Source organism: Mya arenaria, chromosome 8 (assembly GCF_026914265.1).
Source record: "Mya arenaria isolate MELC-2E11 chromosome 8, ASM2691426v1".
Taxonomy (NCBI): domain Eukaryota; kingdom Metazoa; phylum Mollusca; class Bivalvia; order Myida; family Myidae; genus Mya; species Mya arenaria.
In genome coordinates this window covers 65,751,668-65,754,983 of record NC_069129.1, presented here as the reverse complement: position 1 = coordinate 65,754,983, position 3,316 = coordinate 65,751,668, and positions in this window count along the sequence as shown.

The following is a 3,316-nucleotide window of genomic DNA, read 5'->3' as shown; positions in this document are numbered from 1 at the left end:
TAAATAATGTCCACGTTTATTACGCGGAAAACGCCGGTACCTTTTTGGAGCGTTATCCAGGTCACCACAATTTAATTAAAAAAAAAACTGGCACAGTGTCATACATACCTGGTACACTTTTTCAATGAGAACAACAAATAAAATAAGATTTTTACATTGTGGTACAGGTATATTGAATTAGCAAAAAATGTAAATGGTAATAAATCTTAGAAAGGTATCATGTTAATTATTATATATTCAATTTTAAATATGGGATAGCCATGAATTAAAGTGTTTAAATCGAATTCATTTATTTCCAATTAATAAATGGTTTACAGTGCATATATATATAAAGTATTTAAATAAAAAATTGTTAATTGTGACAGTGGCAATATACATTCCGTTTTTAAACGATATGTACATGATTGTAACAGTGAGAATATTTTAAAAATAAGCATGCCTAGCAAATAGTCCAAATAATTGTACATTGACAGATGTTTTTTAGATTTTTGATGTTATGGGATTATTATCGTCGGGTATTTGCCAAAAGGGCTCATCAACATATTTTATAGCTTTGAGAAAAAACACTTTAAAGATTACAACATTGCTTAAAAATCCATTTTTAGACTCAGATATGAAATAATTCACATAGTTGTTTTTATAAACATCAACTTTACATTAGAAAATTGATAATTCAATTAACCCTCATTTAGGCCTTTATATGGTATGATTTGTTGATGAGCCCTTTTGGCTGGATCATGGTATTATATTTTCATGAACATTTTTATAGAACCTCAAGGGCTCATCAGATATGAAATGATGACAAAAAAATGTTTTATAGATGTATTGCATTTGATAATTTATATAATTTTTTATCATTCTATATCCGGTTCATTGTCCAGCATATTTAGCAATGAACGTGTGTCTTGAAGTACATTTAATGATTGATTACATTTGATAATACATATATAATTATATTATCATTCCATGTCCGATTCATCGTCCAACATATCTGGCGATGGCAGCGTGTCCCTTGTAGATCTATCGGTATGCAGGGCCTTGTAATATCCCCAATACATTTCAGGAATAACAAGTGACTTACAAAGGTCTAACAAATCTTGCTTTTTGGCATATGAAATTGGTATTTTTTCACTGAATTTTTTTTTGGCAAGTCTGTTTCAATAGCTGGTCTACCTCTTGCCGGCCGTGCTATTTTGATTTGTCTAAATTGATCGTTGTAGTTGCATTTGATCTGAATATCCTGCGGATACTCCTTTGATACCTTCAGGACTTTCACCTTTAACCAGTTGATTTTATTACCATCAACATCCGTCTTAAAGTTTTTAAAGTTAGTGTTTGTAAGAGTTTTCAAGTCAAAGACGAGTTGAATCTTAAGGGAATAACGGTGTATGCTTTCTGTCTACGCGCCATGTGTATTATGGTATCCCACTGATCTGGGACATAGATTGATGTGCATTTTTAGCGTGTTATATGGCCAAGTGCATAGAATCACACTCCATCAGTGTGCCCAGATTAAAGGAACTTTTGTTCAATGGTATGAACATGTTGATGCCTTAAAACTGTATGAAAAAGTCCACCAGCTAAATATTGGTTACGATTTTGACCAGAACAACAGTCGGAGTACAAAATGACGTGTTTAACAACTGGTGGCAGTGAATTGATATGGGTGATGATACATGTTCCTATTTCTGACGATCCTCGCTGTCCATGTGTCTCATCCCATATGTAACATGTTCCCTGTTTTTCAGCTAAAGAAAATACCGTCAGGTTATAACTAATTAATTTCCGTTTGTAGTAAATTTGACTAACAGTTGAGCATGGTGTTGAAAGCACAGCCTCTAGATCAAACGTGGTCGCATATATGGACTTTTCTGATTGTGATGAACGTTTATCTTGTTCTTTCTCAATTATTGATGCTTCCTTCCGTTCAATATGTTCCTTATAGTCAGTTTCATCTTCTTCATTCAATGTGCTAGTTTTCTTCTTCTCATTGTACGCATTACATGTTTGGCAAGAATCTTTCTTTGGTCTATGAAACGAAAGGTTGTATTTTGTGCAAAATATTCTGCGATATACTTGTTCAGATGCAGGTTCAATATTGTTCTCTTGACACTTTATTCTGTACAAATCATGCATTTTCCGTATGTTAAGATCCTGTGCAAGATAACTCCTTTTTGTAGATTTCCTGGTATAGTGCGATTCAAGAACCGGGTAGGATTCAATATGCCGTTTGATGCGCAATACGCTTTCATCTTTTGTTATATTAAAAGGTATATGCTTTCCTCGCTGGTCAGTTCCGGAAAATATTCCATGGTGCTTTCTTTCCAATGTGTAACGTATAAGTTTGTCTCCAATGTTCGCATGAAAAATTGTTTACATACTCTAGTTTTAGAGTTAGCTGATGGAAGTGAGTATGATCTTGAATTATGTTTATACGTTCTGCCATATCTTTTACTAGTTGGTTTTACTTGAATATGTTGACAAATAAAGTCCCTCTTTCTTTCATATGTCATGTCTGTATCATAGTAAGAATCAAATATAGCTTGTCTTGCTTCTTCTGGGATTTTTTTCTGAACAGTTATATCTAGTTAGTACAGTTTGATACTCTCACACATTTTTCCTGTACGTTATTTTGTGTTTTAGCTGAAATATAACTTTTATCCATGTTCTTGCGTATTTTTCACACATTCTTTTTCCATTGATCAACATTTTAAGTCTTTTTGCGAGTTGATTTTTGTTTCGTAGGAGAGACAAAGTGTGCCTTTTTCTGGGTGTAATAGGAACATCGTTCAAACCTGTTTTATTCTTCTTAGAATTCGTCACTTGATTTGATTTAGGCAAGTTGATTATGACTGAGTCATCTGTTGTTAAAATGGAGTTGGAGCTTATCTTTGCAGATGAAACCGACCTCACACAGCCATCATAGTGCTCAAATCCAGGAACTGCAAGATATGCCAATCTTATATCTTCACCTAATTCTACAGCATTGGACACAGCCATATCTGGAGTAATATGTATGACTGGATTGTTTAGTCTGCTAGGATATATTGTGATGTTCCTGTTCAAATAGTTAGCGGTTGCCAATGGTAGCAGATCTGAGAGTTGTTTGTTTAATATTCCGTCTTTTTTAAGACAGTCGATTTTTTCAATATACTGTGAAGACATTTTTTGTCGTTATTGCTGTTTGAACTGGTCATGTAACATTTGGAATGTTTTTCATTGCTTAACAAATGTTCACAAATATCTAACCTTACATCTTTTACTGAGTTAATTGTATCAATTTGAAGGAGAGCAGCGTTATAGTAGAAGTTTCCAT